The following is a 23537-nucleotide window of genomic DNA, read 5'->3' on the forward strand; positions in this document are numbered from 1 at the left end:
CAGTATAAACTAGGAAGATATGTAAGGAGAAATACACAGTGCTTGATGGTACTGCACCATCATTCAGCCCTCATAACAATTCCTCAAAATTGTTGCTGTCAAAAAGCTTTATTACCAGCCCCATTCTTAAGGCTTTCATTTCCCATAGCCAGGTGATGCATTTTTCACTAAGAACCTTATAAACACAAACCGAGCCAGATATCTTTGCCTCTATCATTGCTTTTCCAATTGGACCCACACTGACGTTAGAATTCATCATTTCAGATCTCAGAAAAAGATTCTGACATACCTCTAGGTGAATGTTGGCCACCAAAAAAAAAAAAAAAAAAAAAAAAAAAAAAAAAAGAGATGATTCCTAAAGATTCCTATAAGTACAATAAATAAATAAGTACATGTTCATGCATTAGTTCTGCAGTGAACTATTCATTGGTTCATCGGAAAGAACACAGCGCTCCAGTGAGTAGCACTGGGACTGAATTCAAAGGCTCGAAACAGCAGTTGCACATCGATTTCAGAGATAAGCCTGCACTGGCAGCACACTGCCAGAAATACTAAAACTAAAAACGTGGCATATTAGACAGGGCTATATTATACATTCTGAAATGCTATCTTCTAGACATGCAAGCTTCTCATTTTTCATACTATGGTTTTATAACATCAATCTTCACTTGATGAATAGGATTGTGTAAACATAGAACTGTAATTTGCTGAAAAACAGCAATTGCATTGTTCCCATCTCTTTCTAAACCAAGCATGTTCATTTAAGCAATGCCCAGATAGATCCCACTTTTATATCGATAAACACACTCATCCACTGAGTAAATTTAGTACTAGATATCAGGCAACAGCAAATCTTAAGAATTTTTCATAACAGTCAAGATTAATGCCATCAAACCACTTACAGCAACCGTATCCTTCAGGGGCTTTGAGACTTACTACCCAGATTTCACTTTTTTTTCCTAATCCAATAGGAATTCTCAATAAAAAAACATTTTGGTAATCTGCTGAAAAATGTTCTGACAAATAATTATTTCACACTTACTAAGGTAACAGCAATAATTGCACAGTTACATTAAATTATTTCTGGACCAGTATAATTAACACAATTTTGAATATTTCTCATTTGTAACAGGTGAATTATAACATCTTATATGTTTATGGTACCCAAGAACATTCTCCACTTCTGCATTTAACACACTGGGATAAAGTATATAGCAGTTGCAATAAAACAAGCAGATCTTTGGAAAGACAGTTCTACTACTGCTCTATCATAGAAGATGCATGTCTTTGTCCAAAATGTTATTATTTATACAATGGCAAAATTAGAGGTTACGCTCACAAAATAAGTTCCCTGCTGCATGAATTTATCAAAACGAGTCTCCTCAGCATTTAGGATGATTTCCCCAGGAAATGAGGCTTTGTATTACCGTCTGTCCCTTGATTCACTTTGAGTTCAGTCACCAGTTACAGCCAATTTGATGGAATAAAGAGAACTCGTGAGTGTTTTGGTCCTACCACTTTCCTGAACAGCTGAATATTTCTCTGAGTCTGATCAGGAGGAGGAAGCCTCCATAGCACAGATACAGATGGAAAAGCTGTAACGCAGACATTCTTATTGGCTTACCAGATAGGCAGAGTTCATATGTCCTCAACAGCAGAGGTGGCCATCGATCCCAGCAGCACACAGAGCAAGGTTTGTGACTGCGCGGAAAGGAGAGGAGGGTGGGCAGGTACCACAGGAGGATATGGATATAAGAAGGGAGGCTTACAGATGGAGACTGATCAAATGGAAAAGTGTGCAGGGTTAAAATGCAACACTGTAATGGGATGAGGACATTGTGACATAAAATTTGATGGAGATAGAATAGGATGTGTACGCAACCTCCTCCCAACAATTGTTTCACTTGAGAAACAACTTGTTTAACCGCGTATTTACATGAAATAACAGTTCTTTCACGTTAGCTACAATGTGACATTCTGGAAATAAACCACAGATAAAAGTTACCGAATAAAATTTCTATTACCATTTCAATTAAAATATTTCTTATTTGAGTTGAAGGATGGCTAATTGATTGTCAATAGGTTAAATCTGGGTAGAACTTCAGAAAGTTAATTTTAGTAGAACAGCATTTTAAAAATTCCAAACAGTTTGATTTCAGTCTAGAAGAATTCTGCTTGGCTTCAATTCAGAGCACTGTTTTCTTTACATTCTGCAAAGACATCTGCCTATCCCCAAAGGTTAAGTTTGCTTAACCAGCATTTTATCCCTTCATCAAGTATACAGATGACATCAGACTCTCAAAAAATGTATAATACAATCAGAGCTGCAACAAAAGATGCTGCATTACCTCCCTCTTCCCCCACCAGCTGTAATGATATTCATGAGGACCAACTGTTTTCAGCTCAAGTCCAACAAGAATCATAAAAAAAACCAAACCTGTTCATCAGGACTAAGTAGAAGAAAAATGCTGAGTAGCAGCTGTTTCAGAGTGGGAGGACAGAGATTGAAATAAGAAGCTGCCAATACCTTTTAAGGTATCCTTGTCTAAGAAAATGAAATTCAAACTGAATCTCTTCTCTCAAAGTCTTTTAGTCTTTTAAATCACTTCAATTAAGGGAACAACTATTCGTTATGGGATTTTAATATATAAGTTCTTCCCTAGAAAATTCATCACAAGGTTTACAGGAAAAAAGCCTCCATCTTTGCAGACAGTGGAGTCCAGTCTGATGCAAAGAACACTGCTGTATATTACAAGCCTGTATACAAACATATTAGCAATACATCACCACATACATGGGGCTGAAGTAGTACTTCACATCCCTTTCCCTCCCAAAAAGAGGACAAGATCATACTTGATGACTTTGTCACTTTGCCACTAAGTTTTTACTTAATACTTCATTACACTTTATCAAATCAATGTTTAACTTAATTTCTACTAAACCATTCAGACTTTGTCAGGTCATTCACCAAGAATTTCTTAAAAAGAAACAAATTTTTATAACTATCTACATATAGACAAATATGTAAAATATACATACATGTGTATATACGTAAACACCCATACATACACCCAAGGGGGAAGGAAAAAACAACAGAAAACATTACGGGAATGTGAAGAGTGCAACAAAGTGCTCAAGAGATGAAAATGTCAGTAGAGCTGATTATGAAATCTCTGACTGTATGTCTTAGAGGGTCCAACCCAATGCACTTTCCCATGATCTGGCAAGATTCTGGAATGGCACATCCCTTCCTGCCACAGACCAGCAGACGGCATCTCATCAGTTGTAAGGGCAGACGAACCAAGGTGTTTATTTTCAAATATTCAGCATTAATGCTTATCATGTCCAACATCTGAGTCAAAACCAATCTTACTGAAATAAGTAGAAAGGAACCACAAGTCAGTACAGGATTTTTCCAAAGAGCAAACAAAATCAAGGTCCAATAGTAAAAAGGCATATATCTATCTACTACCACTGTAACAGGCTATAATCTTTGCATGAAAGCAACAGGAGTAAGAAGAGCTAACTATGAATTGTAAGTGGCTTCTATGTTTTAAATGATAAAGTAAGACTTCACCTGCCCAGGTACTTCTGGACCACTCACCTGCCCTGCTAATGTACAATCAAAGGAAAAGACAGAAAGACTACGCCACTCCAAAATATTAATATACATAAAAAGCTTTTGATTGACCTAATGCTGTTTGCACATTCAAAAATGAACATCACCGCAGACAGATCATAGCTACATATTTAAAAGCACAGCCATAAATTTGCATGAAATTAAAGGTCTCCTCAGGAGAACGATTTGACTAGTATTCCATTACATAATACTTGTATCATGCTTTCCACATATTTTTCTATTACAGGAGCCTATATAGTAGTCAAAAGCTATTTTCTTTAGAAAACACTACTAATAAGAAAGAATTGTAAAGAAGATACGTGATAACATACATTCAACCAAATATTACAGCATATCACACATACAAATTACACCTCTTAAAACCAACAGAGTGTGGTTTACGCCAATTTGCAAACGTGCACAGCACCATCCATTCAAAACCCAAAATGGAGTAATTATGAGAAGTCTGCAATAGAAAATCTGTTGAATCCATTATCCAAGAAACACATTAAAACAAATGGTTTTCTAGGAAGCACAGGAAACAAAACACAATCCAGCTGTGTCAACCAAAGATGTATTCCTCTTTAGTCTAGAGATATGCCTGAAATGCTGAGTTACTTCCCTCTCTCCTTCTTTAACTCAGAATTCTTATGGATTGGCCGCAGATTTTTCCCTCTATTATTTTGGCTATTTTAGCTATTACGCACCTGCTTCAAAGAATCACAGAATGGCTTGGGTTGGAAGGGACCTGCAGGATCATCGTGCTCCAACCACCCTTCCACATGCAGGGCTGCCAACCTCCATATCTAATACCAGACCAGACTTCCCAGGACCCCATCCAACCTGGCCTTGACCACCTCCAGGGACAGGGCATCCACAGCTTCTCTGGGCAGCTGTTCCAGCACCTCACCACACTCATAGTAAAGAACTTGCCCCTGATATCCAAGGTTAATCTTCCCTCCTTCAACTTAAAATCATTTCCTCTCATCCCACTATTATCTGCCTTTTCAAAGAGCTGACTCCCCTCCTGTTTATCTATCTGCTTCATCTATATGGACTGCCTGATGTTTTGTAACTCAACTAGAAAAAAATAATCTGGGTTAAAACTCCTTAAAGCAGACATGACCAAAAAACTCACGCCATCAAAAACAGTAAGTAGCGCAGTTGAATTTACATTGAAGTCAAGTCTGAAACACTTCAAATAACCTAAAAAAAAAACTAGCCTATGCATTGAGCTAATAATATATATATATTAACATAGTTCTAATTAACTCAGGTAATTTCTCTTTACTTCAACCTCTGAATGTTTCACCAGACAAGAAACTAATGACTACGTAGGACACTGCCAATTGATATTAATGATATCTAGTCATGTGCACAACATTTTACATCTCAAATTGTAATGTGGAGTATCTCAGAACCAGACCATGTTTTTGGGAGGCCATGGGGTTAATGGGATCTTTTAGGAAAAAGGAAGGGATTGATACTGGCTCATCTCATATATAGGACTTGCACTTTTATTCAGCTTTGGAAACATTTTCTCAAGAAAGCAAGCAGGGCAAACTGCACAACCTCTTAAGGGCCACTATTAAATATTTCTCTCTAGAGAAATCTACTGATGACAATCCTTAATCAGACCATCAGAAGCTGCAGGCATTCGATTAGATGCATTTTTACCAGCACAATCAATACTTGACATTAATTCTGAAATTCAGCTTTGCTTCTCTCTGCACATATCTCCCACCAAAGGGCAGCATGCCTGCCTGTCCTTCAGCTGAGAGCAGTACAGTGTGAGTTGCTGTACTTGAATTTAGTCCAGCTCTGACTCTTAGGCTTACTACACCAGCCCCACTAACTCCTGACAGCACACAGTTAAAAATCTGCTTGGCACAACATTAGCAAACAATTCTGCAGCATCGTACCAGACTATTTGCTCTTGATTAAAAACATTTGCTGGAATTGAGGTTGTTCTGTTTGAATTGCAATCAAGTACATTACTTTGCATTTTTCTTTGTGAACGACTAATGCATACCGATTTTAATTTAAAAATAACGACGATAATAATCAATAACTTGCACATAGAAAGAGAATATTTCATGTTTCTGACCAAATTAGATTTTAGATTGAGTGCTACATAGCACCATGCTTGATTACTCAATTACCAAATCCTCTCCGTACCACCCAAAAAGCTGCTTTTTGTCAAGCACCAGTTTTTGAGAATAAAAGACTGGTTGCTGTGTAACAGCAGCTGAAACTCTAAAGATCAGGTATTTTATTTACTGGGGGAAAAAAATTCCTTGGCTTTTTTAACCAGTCATCTTTACTGTAAAGCAATATGGTTAGAATATTCAAATACATAAAAATTAGTTGTTATAATTAACAGATAGTTGAGATGAAGGACAGAAACTAAGCATGCCCAAAATAACTATCATATTCATAATGACTGGAATGCATCCAGGAGTTCAGTGGCAAAAGAACTGTTACAATCCACAGCAAAAGAGTCAAAATATGGCTTTGAAAAACTGCATTAAATTATATTTTCATTTCTTTCTCTCAAGACGTATACAGTACCAGAAACACCAAAGATATTAGGCCAAATATTTTTTGCAGCAGACTTTACAAGAACTACCAAAATTTACTAACTACCATTTGCAGAAAATACTAATAATTTTAATTTACTGTATTTTAAATATACAAGGTTTCCCCCAATCTTTTGCCTTGCTCCCACCTAGAAACCATGTGTCTACCAACAGTACACCCTGAAGGACCAAACATCACTGCAAACATATTCAAGGACATACTGAAAATGCAGAGAAGTACTAAAGCAGCAGCACACCATTATCACAAGTCTTCCTTACACCAAGCAAATACAATGGCTGTAAACTTAATTCAAGAAAGAGCAGTTTTCCTTCATTTCAGATGAAGTTGCACACACTCAGAAGGATCACAGATCTCACCAAGAGGATCACAGTTCTGGCCTGACATGCAATAAATTTTTATATTTTTTTTTTTGCCAGGAGAGCTGCTCAGAACTCCTCTTTACAAAGAAGGAGAAAGCAAACAGAACCAAATTCTATGCTCTCTTGCTATTGATGCCTGGCTTGCAATTCAGGTGAAGAAATTCAGTAATTCATGTCCTCGTATTCTGCACTGCTGGGTTCTGAAGATGGCTGCTACCTCCAGCCTGTCTACTGTATCTCTTCTCCTGCTGGGTTCTTCACCTGCCTTCAGCAATGCTTGCTGAAACAGATTGCTAACAGCTTTACTGCCAGCAAGACCTTCACTGGAGATGCAGCCTGCATGAGTCACAGCGTCCTTGTGCTGCTCTTGCTTACGCCATTTGGCACAGCGTTTAAATATACAGCAAAAAGTCTTAGGACCCTGCTGGCTGCTGCTCTAACGGGGGGCTCTCTGCCATCAGGGCTACTATAAGGTTTAGTTTCGAGCAATTCGAGCAGGATATCTTCATTAGCAAAACAGAGAAAATTTCAGCAGTTCTTTACTCTGGTTTTCTTCCTATCTTGAAGAAACACAACATTTACTAATCCACAACATTTCTGAATCACTGAAGACAATTAGCTAATTTTATTCTATTGTTAACTCCTGGCAGAAAATAATTCAAATGGGAAAAACTAACATTTTGCTATGACCACAGAACTAAGCATGGTAATAAAATTATTATTTTACTAAAACTATGCATATTATCAATGTAGTATGAAAGGTTGGGGGGAAAAAAATTACTTTTTTTTTTTTCTTTTTTCTGGTGGAATCGCTGTGTTCCAACACAAACAAACAAGCCAATACTAAAAGAAAAAAAATACCCTGCAAAAACCTTTGTCCGAGACTTTCACTACCCACGCTTTGTTTGATCTCCAAGATATCAGACAAAAAAAAAGTTCTTGGTATTCTTAAACCTCATTGACTTGGAAACCAAGTAGTTCTGAAAACTACAGCCAACTACTTTCAGCTACTGGCCAGGTGTGTTCTGCAGCCTGTACAGAACAACTCAACAAGCACATTAAAGAGATGCATTTAAGTCTATATTTAAGTCTATTTCTGAAATATGGCCTTTGATGATGGCTTTTACACTGAATGTAAGCAGACTGAAATCTTACTTCAAGTTTGTGATTGCTATCTAAAACATGCAACAAGAATTCTTGAACGCTGTTACTTAATACTATAATAGTTTTTTTTTAATGCTCTAAAAGATCGTTTATTCTCTAAAACGAAGGTGGCTTTCAATCACAGTCACAATATTTGGTATTTAAATGCTTCCAGAGAACATTATGCATTAAAAGCACCTCTTCCATCGAAGAACAAGAATTTGTTCCAAAAGCAGACCATTAGAGTAAGATGTTCCCCAACACAATTTCTGCATGGCATTTCCTTGGAGAAAATAAACAGATTTCTTATGATCTATCACTTCACGCTGAGCTGTACCTACAGGACTTTTCAGACACGCCATCAGTCAGATCGCTTTTGAGAGAAATATGGATTTCTCAGAAACATTTGTTATACTGCTACTTGGACACTCACAAAGGCAATCACTTTCTCTTGCCAGCTCTCAGATTGTTATGTAATGCACCCAAGCTTTTACGTTCATTCAGAGTACACAACTGTTGTTCAATTTGGCACATTTTTAGTTTTAAATATGAATTAGAACGCTTCAAAGAATAAAACTGAGTTGTAAAACATTTCCATGAGAAGCTGAGTATGGATTAAAATTATTTGGCTTCCTAAGCAAAATTAGATGATGTTTAATTTAGTTTATTTATGAAGTTGTATTTGTTCAATTCAAATACGTAATCTCCTTTGAGACAGTTCAGCTTTGTAAAATCATAATCTGTTCCTATATTTCTATTAGTAGTGATTTATTCTGATTCATTAGTTTGTTGAAAAATGTTAATGAAAGCAGTTGATGCCGAAGAAGATCAACAAGCAGGAAAAACCAGCACAATCACCAGTCTGAGGAAAGGGGAAAGATTGAGTGAGACCATCAAGAAAGAATGTCCGAGCCAAAGACCTCTAGGGAGACACTGGCAGCAGAAAAAACCAAGCTCGGGGACTTGGCTGCCAGGCTGAACTAGCATGACCTCAATTCTCAACAACTCATCTCAAAAAGTCACATAAAACCACGCAGAAAATTACATTTCCTCTATGGGTATATGTTCATGAGATGTGAAGATATAAAATCAACCTCATATAGCTTTGACAATGATACTTCAGGGTGGTAAACCATTGCTGAAGGTACACATAGGTTGTATGGATACATGAGGGACAAACTGATAGCTACTGGACCACTGCACATATATGGTAAGAATGTCTATAAGAATGTTTAGGAGTGATTTTAAAACCACAAATACTCTCAATGTCTGCACAATTGGACCAGACCGATGTACCATAAAAGCCTTCTTCCAATGCAGGCATTACAGCACCTTATTGTCAGTGAGGCTTTCTAGGGTAAAGACTTCAGTTCACAAGACAGGCAGAAAACTTTGCCACATTTAACAGAGGGGCCCTCAGAAATACCATAATTACAGCAAGAACTTTTCCATCCTCTAAGCAGCTCAAAACACCTCCAAACGAGTGTCACTGGTATACACTTTTTTTCATATGACACCACTCCTTATGAGCAGTCACATAATAGCATCCTCTGCCTTTCCCACAGAAGCTGATCAATTCTTTAGTCCTGTAATAACAATTCAACAATTTCACGAAGAGCCCTTAATAAAATAAAATAAAATAAAATAAAATAAAATAAAATAAAATAAAATGTTACCAGACTCTTCCTCCTTCCTAAACTGAATTCAACATGTTTTCATCCAGCCTTTATGGGCATCACCACAGAGGTTCAGTGCTGCATAACTTGATGGAGGAAGCGGTTTGTTCCGCGCTCAGCCTAATCTTTTGCAGGAATGAATTCCACAGCTCCCAAGAAATTTTTATCTAAAGCAATTACAAGTTCTTCCCTTTTTATTAGTGCAGTGGGACTTGAATGCTATAAAAAGGCAGAGCCATGGGAGTGAAAGTCAAATCCATATAACATTTTGAATTAACTAAGTCCTCAAACTTTGAGGCTCTGCCTGCACTGGAAAGCAAATGCAAAAAGCAGACCAACAGAGTAATGTGTTGCTAGCACTCCTAAGTAACTCCCAAACAGTCTATCTGGCAGCTGGCTTGAAAGCTTCTGGAGAACGAGTTGTAAGGTCAAACAAGAATTACTGAGGAAGGGAGTGGATCCTATGTGTGGGAGGGAGCACAGAATTGTTATTGTTTGCAAGTGAACAACTGAAAGAATAACTTGAATGGAATTCAACTATAAAATAAGCAACAAAAAGAGCTTTAAAGAAACTGCTCTATAACCAAGGTGCTTTTACAAGCTATATTTATATAGTAGATATGAATTTAATTGCTTACATATAGTACGATGGCTTCAAAAGTAATGCCTCCTATTCTATTATGTTGATCCACAAAGTCAGTGGCATATGGTGGTAGTATGGCAGTGGAAGTTGAACCTTCCCACCAATATTCCATTACATTCTGTTGTTATATGAGAAATGGCAGGTAAGGGACAGTCTGGCAAAACAGCATCTGACGTGAAAGCGTGTATGAAGCAAGGGGTATCACTGAAGTCCTCCACGCAGAAAAATTGCTGAATATTTATGGAGACCAAACAGTGGATGTGAGCACAAGGAGGCAGCGGGTGTTGCATTTCAGCAGTGGTAACAATGACATTGGCTCACCTCTGGTGGTTCAGATTTTGACGAGCACAGCATGCAGGCTCTTGTTCATCACTGGTGAAAATGCAGAGCTAATGATGGCGACCATACTGAAAAATAGTGTTTTGTAGCTGAGAATCTGCTCTACAAATAGTGTTATAGTGTTCTTTGTGTCTGTTGTCATTTCCATGGATATAAATAGGAGGCACTACTTTCAGAGTAACCTATGTATATAGCATATAATTCTTTTTAATTATATATGTATGAGAGAGCTTTTTTTTTTCCTAGTCTATGATGGAGAATTTCTCCCTCTCCTAACTCAGCAATGGCCAGAACTCTTCTCAAGCAACTATCAAAATGAAAACTGTCCTGATCAGTAGAAAATCCTTGTGGAGTTTCCAGTTTGTGCTACTGGTTTTCAGCACTGAGCATACCACTCCAACTCTAATGACAGTGTTGCAGTCTGCAGGTGGTGCCTCTGCAGAGGTTAGGCATCATATTTTACTTAATGTAATAAATCTGGCACACAAGCTTTACACAGAATCATAGACCATAATCCTCTTTAATTCCTATTCACCACAGATCTCAGGATTCTAGAGCTATCAGGGCTATTGTCCCCCAGACAAAAAAAATAAATAAAAATGCCCCAATTTAAAGCAAAAATACATATGTACATTTCTGGTTACTTTAGCATGTATTCTTTCACAACATCACTTTTATTAACAGTCCTTCTCTCAGGGTTTTGTAATTAAGGTTTCAAAAATACTGTTATTTATCGTATTGGTAATAAAACCTTTAGAAATTACATGCCCTGTATCTACAGCTTCCATCTGTTCCTGATAAGATAAAGGAGAACAGTATTTCCTTAAAAGGAAACTGGACCTGATTAAGAAATCAGTGTTGTGGGTTTTTTTCATATAAGTTTTTAAAAAATTAATCCCCCAAAATACTTTTCTAGCATTAAAGATACCCTCTTAAATCCAAAAAGATATGCAAATGAGACTTGTATGTTAAGACCTCATGCTCTCAATTTGAATGATTCAAAAGGTACAGAAAAATGATGTTTCAGATGTCTGCCATTTTCTCGTTCATTTCTTTCCTTCCTCAGCTCCAGTATCAGAAATACACCCTCAGATTAAAACTTCTAAGTATGTTTCTGAACTAGAAAAAGGAGGACAAGGGCAGGGAAGAGGACATTTAATTTATTATCTTTTCACATTAGAGCTACGGGGAGCCTTAATGATATACCAAGCTATAAACCCTGTAGTTTCTACTATATTAATCATCTGTCTACATGAAGAGTCAGATAAATATATAATCCTATTTCTGCACTGCAGATTTGATATGCCTCTTCCTCAGTTTTTGTTTTTTCCTTTTTTTATTCATTTATTGTAAGCATTCCTTCAGAGTCAGGTGGGGAAACTGTAACAAGCATGGGATGGCATTAAAAAAAAAAAGTTTGCTAAAATGCACATCTATATTAATATGAGATAACCAAAGAAATGGATAGCAATTCAATCTCTGCAGCAGAGAGTACCTTTTGTCACAGTCTGAGCACAATCTGTCTCTGTTAACTCTCTTTGCCCTCCCCAAGGTCACTTCTGTCACCAGTCACAGGCAGCGACTGTCCCTCAGCCTGGACCCACCTGTATACAGAAAGACCTGTGCTGAGACAGACTGTAGCCATCTCTATCTATATCTCATTGCTGCATCGCAAAGATCTGAAAAAGCTGTATTTCCTTTTTGTGTATCCCCCTTTTCAGCCCATACAAGGAAATAAATTCTATCTCTGTTTATGATATTCAAGCACTATGCAGAGAACACAGAAATTCCCATTAATATTTCTGACAAATCAGAACAAAATTTAAAATCAAACTATGTAATAAAAGGACTGCACATATAGTGGTGCATACATAAAAATCGGGCACCCCTCACATACAGATGCTTAGTAATAAAACATCCGTTCACTGTCCTTATGTTCTGAAGGAGAGTTCCTGGCACAGCAAGAGGAACATTATGGCAGTCTCTGGTTCAAGACAAAGGCAGGCCCCTTTGCTTTGCCCCCCCCATAGCCAGTCCTGTGCAAAATAGTGTGGTGAGGGGACAAGAGGCATCGAACACTTGGTATGAACCCTGCAAAACTCAGAGTTTGCTCCCAAGCCTACAGAGAAAATAGGCATTTACAATGCATGGAAATGACGTATATCATTGCTTGTGTAATCATCCTGCTCTAATGGTTTGTTTGTTGGCATTTCCAGCCATCTTATTCAGTGATACTGGTTTAGCATCACTACGTTATCCTATAGCAGTTGGCAGAACAATTTCCCTCTACAGCATTATAGAGGTAAGCAATCCTGCTGTAGTGAAAATGTCCTCCTTGCATAATGCACAATCTCTAGTGAATCTAAAACTGCACAGAATTATTCAAATTTCCCAGGTTAGCTTAGCCACTCATTGCTAGGTATTTCTCTCCATAGGGGCAGGGGAGAAACAATTGCATTTCACTGTGAAAAGCAACACAGAATGATTTCATTGCACTTGCATTTCACTGTTCCCTCAGTACCAGACATCAGTGGATATATTTTTAGAACAAGAGGCAAAATCTTCATTATAATTCAGGCTGAGGAAAGGCATGTAGTAAGCATGCAGCATAAAATTCAATGGTCATCCTTGGCCAGGACAAATTTCTTCCTAAATAAGCTTACAGAGGACACAAATCAATGCTGCCTCCTGACATTCAAGATCACACACTTCCCAGGAAGGTTGGAACAGTTTATTGAGAACATGGCTCTCTTCTAATTACCTGTGTGACACAAACTGTACTGTTCTGAAAGACAAGCCATAACAGTAGCAGCATTTTTATTGTGCCTCATCAGCATCAGTTTTTGTCAAGGTTAGTTAGATGCTGAGCACAACCATTATAATATATGCATCCATCCTACTGCAACATAGACTGCAGATGGTAATATTTGCTTTCAAAAAGCAATGGCCAGAGGCAATAAAAACAATAGGAATGAAGACCTTCATCATTCAAAACTGAGAAAGGTGCTGCTCTTGTAGGTGAAAAAAAGAGTTAAACTAAGTAACTGAATGCAGCAGATAACTGGATGTACGTGGGTGCATCTGTCCAAAACTAAACTTCAGATTCGCAAGCAACCTGCTTTCTGCTGGCTGCAGCTGGATGCAAATATAGATGATGCCTGGACTAAATACCAGTGGCACATCCCATTATTAAAGAGAGACTACCAGGATTGTGAAAACCAGAGCCCTCAAAGCTCCAGAAGGAAGAGGTGGCTCAGTAGAAAGGCTCCCCAAAGAAGCAGTAAGAGAGGAATTAAAAAACAAAAGTGAAGACTGGATGAATGACCTTGAAACATGGGCTGGCTCCGGAAATCACAGAGATGCCTGCAGACAAATGCCAAGGGATGTCCAGGACATGTTGTGTGTGAGATCAAGTAGGGTAAAACTTTCTTCCTATTGGACCTTGAATAATCTACTGGTACCCATATCCCACATGTGCTGACATTTCCTACCTGACCCATGACAGGTGGCTGATTCAGGTTTTTTTTGGATGGAGGACTGCTGCACTGAAAGCAGGCTCTCAGTCTTGGTCAATGGGACTCTACACTTGTATATCTTCTTCCGCTGAATCAGCTTTGATTAGCTTGCTGGCTAATGGGAAAAGTTTGAGACATTTCTATTTACACATTTAGCAGAACATTTATGACTGACCAAACAGTCAGCTCAGTCACTATTTCATGTGTGGTGGCTGACTGTTGTGTCTAGCAAGGTCGGTATTTTGTTATCATCAGACTTTGGCTGGGGTATACAGATGGAGAAATCTTAGAAGACATTTCAGACACTCATCCTATCTCACCCTAAAACAAAGTACAAAGCTCGCACTGAATTGGAGTATGGAGCACAACGCAAATAAGAGCATGGAACATAACTCATGCTGAAAAGAGCTCTCGTATAAGTAAAACTCCTCAAAAGAGCTGCATGCATGAGGAGCATCATTTGCTTCAAACACTCAACTAGTTCCAGAGGACAAGAGCTGGGAAGGCCAGAGCCAGACGCAACAAAAATACCTCTTCGCCCAGCATGTAGCAGTTAAGCATCTTCCTCATCCTGCTTCCTCAATTTCTGCAATAGAATTTTCAGCAAGATGCAAAGCACATTTGACTGAGACTCATTTTATTTTTAATTCATTTCATATGGTTTTATTTTTAACATACTTTAATTAAAATGCACTGAATGAAATTATCAATTTGAAATTATTTCACCAGCTGTGAGCCTTCATTCTTTAGTATATAAAATAACTGTTTAGTAAACCTAAATCACCAATTTCTCTTTTTAGTTCTCAAATCTATATACATACCCAAATGCATCTAGGATGCAGAAGCGGTGTTTTGGACTTCAGTATCACATCTTTCATGGTCTTAATTATAAACATATAGAGGATATTGACCATATGTATTTTATAGTACGCCCTTTCCTTTCTGGGATGAATTCTAAGATCTGAAAATTGTGGTTCCATTTTAACCAGGAAACACTCAAGAAAAGGCTTTTTGGCCTAAGCAAACATGTATCTTCACCTAGTTCTACCTTTGTTACTTCAGAAATTTGATTCTTAACATGTGGCATATGCCACAAAAAGGATCATCTAGTGAAGAAAGAATACCCAGAGGTATTTTCTTTATTTTCCATTGACTGCTTTGTGATGCAATAGCCAAATACCTAATTGACATGTCAGAGTGCTCGTGCACAAGATCACAGATGATACAAAACTGGGAGGAGTGGCTGATTCCATCAGAGGGATCTGCTGCCAGAGAGTCCTTGATGGGGTGGAGCAATGAGCAAAAAGAAATCTCAGAAAGCCCAGAAAAGGGAATAGGGAATTGCAAAGTTCTATTTCTGGGAAGGAAACAGCCCCAGGAAGGACCCCAGCAGGGCCAACCAGTAGGAAAGCAGCTCTGCAGGAAAGGATCCAGGAATCCTGATGGGATTCACAAAACTGAATGGGTGTCAGAACCACATCCTCACAGCAAAGAAGGCAAATGGAGCCTCATGGCACTGGGCTCCACAAACTTCCTGAAGAGTCTTTCAGTGAAAGGATAAAATGATAATTAAGGGACTGGAACACCTTTGGAGGCTGAGAGCTGGGGCTGGCCAACCTAGAAGAGAGAAGGCTCAGGATGGAACTTTATCAAAACGTTTTTTTCTTCCTGATGGGAAGAAGCAAAGAAGATGCTGCCAAACTCTTCTCAGTGGTGCCCAGTGGGGGGGGAGAAAAAAAAAAAAAAAAAAAGAAGAAGAAGAAAATCTGGGTCAAACCCTGGAACAGGCTGCAAAGTCTGCATCCCTGCAGACACTGAAAATGTGACCAGACACCACCTTGAGTAACCTTCTCTCTTTGAAGCTGCTTTGGGTAAAGTGGTTGGACCAGATGATCTCCAGAGGTGCCTACCAACCTCAGCTATTCTGAATCTGTGAAACCAGTTGGCTCCTCAACCTACTTCACCATCTCCATTGCTGGAAGGGAGACACAATAGGTAGAAACTGCACAATCAGTCCAAATAATCTGTAGTTATTTCTGTTGGTCCTCTTCTATGTTTTTACAGGAACTGCTTCTAGGACTTCTCTCATAGCCTGCTGCACAATCCTTATAACCTCTAACTGCGGTGGCTACTTTAGAAATATTTTGAAACTCGGTTACCATTCCTCAGCTGTGCAAAGTCAGACACTTAGGTGGGCATTCTACATCACTCTTGAGTGTTCACATTTGATTGACTTGAAATATTTTAGAGGAGTATGTCTTGCTCTTTGCAGTGCTGCAGCCAGCATCCTAAAACCACTTTCATGTTAACTGAATTATTTTAGAAAATCTTCATTTTATTACAAATTGTAATAAAATTAAGCATACTGATTCTTTTTCAACAACTGCAATTCTCCATATTTCATAGAGAAAATAGGATCATACATCAAGAAAACCAAGAAAGCAAGCATTTCTTCTCTCTCTAGTCATAAACGAAATGTGCAGAACTTCAGACAAGACCCCAGAGTTCTTAAAGCTGCCCAATGTTTGTGCTCTGTACAAATACAGAAAAATTACAAGAAAATGCTATTGATGATCTTCATTGCTCTGTGTAAGAAACCAAAGCTTAGAGGATTCTATCATATATAAACACTTGCCTATAAAAATCCAGCATACAAAATATAATCCATGTTGGAAGAAATACTGCTCTATTATGCAACCGTTCCACTGAGGATATATAATCTCTGAATAAAATGTACAGACCCATGATATATGGGAATGCATTAAATGCAGTCTCAAAGTATTGAGCATCCACACAGTGCATGATAAAGCCCTGGTAAGCTGAATCCAGGCTGAGATTTCCTAATGGCAAGCACAGCGCCTGGACTGCAGGTGCTGCAGAGGCAGCAGAACTATCCCGGTCACAGAGATTTCTCTTGCTGGATTTGCAACCGAGCCATACTGCCAGGGAGCCTCCATTCAAAGTGCATTCATTGCTACCTTCTTGCCTCAACAAGAAAAGGAAATTAATGGAAACCTGAGAGAGACTGTACTAAGCTTTAGCAATACATTTTAATATATGAATTAAGCAAAAACCTCTCTAAAGCTGATGGTTTCATAATAATCATCCTTAGCCTTTTTCTATAACCCTGTTTCAATAGGCTTATTTAAATTATCTAGAAATACATAATTTTAATCATGATTTTTCTACAGTTGATCAGATAACGTATGAGCACAATGAATTCTAGTTCAGCAATCAGCCAGAAATACATATAGCAATACCTGCTAAAATCCAGTGAACTGTATTATCCTTCTTTGTTTCTCCTTGAAAATATAATGAAAAATGTGGCAAAAGCTGAGCTTATCCCCTGCTAGGTTGCACATTAGGGTGAATCAACTAAACTGCTTTCTTCCCTTCTGAACATTATTTCAAGTCTGACCTGTGAAAGTATTTACATTTATTAAATGGAGATGGGTTTAATTTACAGAACTATCAGCTGCTGTAGTCCTGCTGCAGTACAATGAGGTTTAGTAAACGTTCGAGATAGGTACAAGGTCATGACTTCTAGATTTATTTCAAAATGTACGGAATTCTTCAATATGCAACTCACATTTGAAAACACAAACTGCAGGGTCAAAATTTATCAGAAGGTAATGCTTCTCTCTAATCTAATTCTTACATATTAGCAGAATGTATGTTTACATTTTCAGTATACAGATGAGATTTTCTTTTTCTATCATTAGAAAAATGTTTGCATCACAAATTCTAGAGTATTAGAAAAGATAAGCTGTACATTTTTTCCTGCTGGGAGAGGAGGAAAAAAAAAAAATAATCCTTTGAAACTGTTTCCTAGATACACGATATAAAATTTGAAAGAAAAATGCACTTAGAAATGTCATTTCATGGAAGCTCATAAAAGAGCAGTATGGTATCTAGTTCAGCATTACCACATCTTCTGTAACCTGTAATCCCACTGAGAAGCACAAAACTCTTCCAAGCTGTGTCAGGGCACATGCATGAAGCCTTTTTGCATATGCAGAAAGCATGAGAAATATCACTCCACTGCCAAAAGAAAAAAAAATAAAAAAATAAAAAAATATGACCTTTTCTGTGAAAATGCAAGCCTATTTACCAGTGATGTGCTGGGCCAAAAATCAATTCTCCTCCAAAATGTAAAAAAGAAAAACAGAAAAGATGAGAAAGGGAAAGGGGGGGGGGTGCAAAAAAGCAAAGAAGGCAAGGTAAAAGAAAGATGCTCATGCTGCATTACTATACACAACTTATCTACAAGCCCTAATTTACTGCCTTATTCACAAACTTACTCATTTTAACAGCATTACAAGGAAAATATGAAACACTTCTTCACAGGTAGCAGTTTTGATTAAAATGAGAGGAACACGAACAAAGTAAAAGCTGTATGTGATCAAAGACCTGCTGGATACCTGAGTCAAACAGTTATTTCAGAGCAAGGTACAAGAGCTAGTCATGCATATGGATGACCTCTCACAAATTAAATGCTAATCGGGAATGCATCTTGACATTAAAAAAATGTGGACTGTGAAGTAGATCTGTAATCTTCTTTTACTAGGCAAAGGCTAACAAAAAGCTTTCATCATCAATTCCGCACTGCATATATCTTATATTAACCACCAAGCCCAGAAATAAAAGTACAGTTTTATTTCTATTAGGTATGCCATCTATCTCCCCAGCATCCGCATTTGTGTAACAGCTCTGCAATCCTGTAACAGAGTCTCTAGCAGAACATACTAAGGAGGTCAAATGACCAGAAGTCCTTATAAGTATGCAGCATTTTGGATGCGCATGAATGGGAAATGAACAGTTTTACCACGAATTTTACCACGATACATTCCCTTTTAGCAACTTCAATACTTACCTTCCTGAAGACATGGAAAGCACAAGGCTAAGCATCTGCTCCTGGCTGCTCCAGCATTCCAGGACTGCCCACAACCATGGTCTCAGCAGCCCCTGACGCACAATGCCCCAGCAGCTGCCCCAGCCTGAACAGGACAACTCCAGGCCAGTAAATGAGGGGCTGGGGAAGGGCTCGACTGCTGCCCTGGACCACTGGGCAGAGGAGCTGCCAGCGCTGCAGGCAGGGATCAGCTGCACAGAATCTCCCTTTACATAATAGGAAATGACTCCTGTGATCTTATGGTTTCTGTTAAAGCGCTCTGTGTTTCATGAGCAGCCGAAAGCTTTGCCATGCAGCATGCAGGGATATGGGGCTGATTCCTATTTTTATAAATATGTATATATCTGTAAGAATCATCAGTTATTGGACCATACACCACAGAAAGCCTTTCCCCATCTTCCCACAGGAGACATTATACATGCTTAAAAGAAATTACATACATTTCCCTGTTCCTTTAACATTATTTTCTAATCCATTTCAATAGAAATGCAGTGCACTACTTTTCTTTTTTTGTTGTTATTCTGTGTGCCCTTCACTTTCAAGCACACACACTGAAAATCTGCAAGCAGCTCTATAAATAAACCCAGCTGAGGATTACATATTTTCCTAACAAGAAATGCCTTTACCTATCATAAGATAACATTAAAGTTACAAAAAGTCAAACTGCACTACTCACATTTTCATCTTTTCTGTACGTCCAATTGTTACCCGCAATGATAAAAGCAAAATCTCATCCACGTGCTGACCTCACCAATAAATACCGGATTTAATCAAAATCAAGCCCGTTTGTTTAAAAAGACAACATCATACTGAATCCTCAACCTACAAAACCTCAGTGAATTATTTCTGATGCAAGTAGTGCCTTTCAGCAATGCAGCTTCTGACTGACCTTACAGAATATTCCACACAAGTTGAAGCATTACCTTTGCAGAGATTCACAGGGCACAAACCAAAACCCACTGCATCACTCAGACCCGCTCTCCACACCATTTTCTCATCAGCTTGTGCCTTCCCGAGAAGCAAATTGCCGAATAAACAAGCTCAGAACAGAAAGGGGAAATATATTTTCTTTTTTTTATTCTCATGCTGTGGATGTCGCTACTTACTTGGCTAAGATATCATCACAAATCCAAAATGATTTCAATTACACAGCGCAGTAATCACCGTTCGGCATCTGTAAGGGATTGACAAGCGGAGCTCCGCTAGCGGAGTCCCTCTGCAGACCGTACCATCGCGGTGGGCAGGTGGGGAGGCAGCCAGCCTGCTGCCAGAGCATCGCACTGCCAGCGCCACTGATGTTTATTGCCTGCAGCTTCCCACTGCTATAGAAGGCAAGCAAACAGCAGACGTCGTAGGGAAGGAAAATGTTTCTCTGAAAGAAAAATGGACTGAACCACCATGTTGTTGTTTGTGATTTTAATACTTCCCTTGGGATAATGACAAAAACGGAAGATGGCAAACTACCAGGAAGATGCCACTTACTCAGAAACGGGAGAAACCTTCAAGGACAAGGACTGCCGTGTCCTGTCACTGTCAATGGGGATGGAGGAAGGGGCAGCTGGGAAGGCCGTACATGGAGGGGCTGGGGGAGAAGCAGGCACAAACCCACTGCCCCTACAGAGCTGTGCCGGCTGCTGCTGCAGCCACACGTCTCCCAGGTCAGGAACTACTTGTACCGCAGGCGGCAAATGCAACAAACATCCCTCTCCCCAGTTATCTCACATTCACCTTTCACAAAGATGCAGCTCTCTTCCCCTCCTGTCTTCTCTTCCTGCTTATGTAAGAGCCAAAGTTAATTATAATGAAAATATTAAGAAATTATTTCCGGGCTGTGATGTGATTTTTGCTGCATTTTTGCTTCTGTCATGCCCTCCAGAAACCTAAATCCCACGCAGGAGAAGCATGCCAAATGTCCTCAGCTTCCATCTGATCCAGTCACATCAGAACACCCTGCAAAGCCACACATACATGCCTCAGGAGCTTTCTGCTTTGAATGTTTTTAACCATATAAACTACAGCATCCTGCCTCACGACACTGAGTTTGGCACTTTCTGAGGAATCACAGCATTTTATTTTATTCTGAGCTCCTTAGTATCTGTTCTGTGTTACTGCTTTACAAAAATCTACCTATTATATTGAAACATTACACAAGTAGGGTTCTGAAATGCTACCGGCTGTTTATTTCAGTGGAAGAATCTGTTATAGCTATGAAAAAAAAAAAAAAAAAAAAAAAAGGAACCCAAGCACCCAAGCACTAAAAATAAAAGGCATCGGTTGCTTAAAAGAAACACACCACTTTCTAACTAACAGAGGTTGCTTTTTTCAAAGTAAATGATGGCTGGTACATGTACCACGTTCACAAACTGAGACTTCAGGTGCTGTACCTCAAACAACTCCATCCCGAGAGTGACTAAATATGTTTTCTGTTTTTCTTCAACTATGCTTAAAACAGCATATATTGAAGTTGTAAGCTTTTCCATAGCATCCTAGGACAGCAGTGCTTCGTGACTGCTCTCTATCTCAGGCAGAATGAGCAAACTGCAAGCAGGCACCTCCCCAAGCACTCACAGGAGTAGCTGTGCTCTGCTCTGTCATCCTGCCTTACTCGCTGCTCAGAATATCAATTCAGTCGGTTAAACCAAAAGTCTGCACTGCACTGCACCAAAATGGAAGCTATTAAAAAAAAAAAAAAAAAACCCAACCCACAGCTCGGATCATTGATCAGGGAGTTTCATCTATGCTGATTTCTTTTCTAAAATGAAGTGAAATTTAAATCAGAGCTAGGATCAATACAGATTTTTCTCCTGTGAAACTGCCTTTCTCATTAGAAAGCTACAGGCAATTAGATGCATGTCAGGCCACTCTACGCAGTGACTTTGGGTTATATTAAGCATAGACGTGTCCCCTTTTTCAGAGCAAGTACAAACTGCAGCTTTAGAGTCTGCACTCCGTGCTCCCTAAACTGAATTCCAGTACTGACCCAAACAGTAACAGAACAAAAAAGTATCGTACTTAAGATATGTTGTGCTTAGGTTCAGATCACCAAATGCTGGTGACCTCTACTGCTCTGCCAGGAAAACAAGAAGGCAATAAGGTCATCTGCAAGTACGTAGCTACAAAATTTCATGTTTTCTATACAAGGTTTACAAATAATTTGGAAATATCTAAAAGGCTGATGGACACAGTAACAAAATATAATAAAGAAGATTTGTATTTTACTGCCTTTCCCGGATGAAGAAAAGAACAGGGAATAGTGTGAAGATATTAAACATAGCATAAGAATCTGTTCCATACATTTGGCTATTGCCTGTTAGAGGACTGCAGCTTACAGCCACATGTCATGTCACAGGAACTTCCTACCATACTGTGATACTACGTGATCAGGAAATACTCTAATTATTATTCTGATTAAAAGAGAAGAGACAAGGCAATGTGAAGAAGAGGAAAATAATAAAAATACCTTAAAAAGGTAAGAAAAATACTAGTTGGAACTTAATATTACAAACCCAATCCAACAGAACAAGTTTTCCCATGAATATTCCTGGAGAGCATTTAACACTGGGCCTCAGATGTAGAAGACAACCAAGCTATTTAACCTCTTTGCTAGGCTCACCATTTTGAAACCTACTTTCAATGCTAGGGACATCTTACTGCGAGTGTTGGTGCTGCCTTTACCACAGCACTGCCTGTCATGCTGCTGCCACGTGTGCTGCAGGACCAACCCCAGAAGCTGCCCTTCTGGGACTAACAGCCAAACTCCCATGTTATGGCTCTGTGCACAAGACTGGGAGCTCACCTGAGTTTGAATCAAGAAGCTATGAATCAAAAGTAACCTTATGTTTGTCCTTACCTACAGCTACTAAGTACAAAGTCTCCAGAGATGCTAGAGATGCTTTCTTCAGTCACAGGCCAGCAGCAGCTCCTGCCCCAGGCTGGGCTGAATTCTACCTGCAACGAGGTAGTTCCTGCTGCAGGGCTCAGTGTGCACTCACTGTCCTTCAAGATACAGAACCACTCAGCATAAGGAATACCTGCTATACAGCACAGGTATCTTACGATCAATGCTATTAATAGTAATTCCACCCCCAGAAATAGGCCATATAGGCCATCTATTAAATAGTAATAATAAAAAAAGGCTTTATTTATTTATTTTTAATAACCCAACTGTGAAATAAAGGGACACTTTCTAATTTGCCTTTCTGCATTTGCAGCTCAGAATGGCAATAGTGTTAACAAGTACCTTCTCTAGTGATCTCATAATAAACTTTAACACAAAGCACTGCAAAACAACATAACATTGGAACAACACCCCTCTCCTGAAATGAAGGTTTGCTTTCATGTCCTCATGCTTATTACAGCATCCAGTGACATATTATTGTGCCCTGACACCAGAACAACTCAGCACCATCACTTCAGGGCAAGCAGAAATGGAGCAGAAAAGGAGCAGAAACACTACAAGAAAAAATAGAAAGATGCTTCTTGGGACTATCCTTTCAAAGCTCCACAATGGTACTTGCAGGATGTGAAAGGAAAGAGGCTTCAGATGTTAAGCTTGACACACAACCTGGGAAATTGCTTCGCCAGTAAAACCTCAACTGGCAACTCAAAAAGCATTCAGAGACGAGAGAAAAATTCTACCAAATTTATTTAGGGAAGAATGTCATTCCATACGTGTTGGTGATGAACACCACGAGCACATTTCAAGGTCTTTATGAGATAATTAATGACAG

General features: G+C 38.9%; 1 protein-coding gene across 40 annotated transcripts in view; it reads right to left on the reverse strand.

Moving 5' to 3' along the window:
- Positions 1-23537, reverse strand: part of ATP2B2 (ATPase plasma membrane Ca2+ transporting 2) — a 310402-nt gene that overhangs the window by 161446 nt on the left and 125419 nt on the right. For 7 of the 40 annotated variants that reach the window (XM_085517012.1, XM_085517025.1, XM_085517001.1 and 4 more), the window contains exon 1: positions 19914-20008. The exons of 20 other annotated variants lie outside the window; for them this stretch is intronic. The gene's annotated coding sequence lies outside the window, so the exon portion shown is untranslated. Of the gene's footprint in view, positions 1-11875; positions 11985-18768; positions 19129-19483; positions 20009-23537 lie in introns of those variants that run through there. 13 more of the 40 variants (XM_085517014.1, XM_085517002.1, XM_085517023.1 and 10 more) reach the window with 4 other exon arrangements.

The sequence above is a fragment of the Coturnix japonica genome, chromosome 15 (genome assembly GCF_054131305.1).
Source record: "Coturnix japonica strain WE chromosome 15, WE-NBRP24, whole genome shotgun sequence".
NCBI classification, from domain to species: domain Eukaryota; kingdom Metazoa; phylum Chordata; class Aves; order Galliformes; family Phasianidae; genus Coturnix; species Coturnix japonica.